A 240-nucleotide genomic window follows, 5' to 3' on the forward strand; every position below is an offset into this window, starting at 1 on the left:
CCCCCCCCCCTCCTTGGGCCAGCGGCAAAAATGTTTAGCATAAGATGAAAGAATTTGCTTCGCTCTGACCCTCTCACTGGGACCCTCTACATTTCCGGGGGGGGGGGGGGGGGGGGGGTGCATCAGTGAAGAATCCGCCCGCGTGGTAACCTCCAGGGAGAACCGGCATCGCCAAGCGCCTATTTTACCCGGGGCCACCTGCTTTGGGCGGCTCAGTATTAAAAGCGACAGGCCCCGTGG

This window comes from Scyliorhinus canicula, chromosome 29 (genome assembly GCF_902713615.1).
Source record: "Scyliorhinus canicula chromosome 29, sScyCan1.1, whole genome shotgun sequence".
Taxonomy (NCBI): Eukaryota; Metazoa; Chordata; class Chondrichthyes; order Carcharhiniformes; family Scyliorhinidae; genus Scyliorhinus; species Scyliorhinus canicula.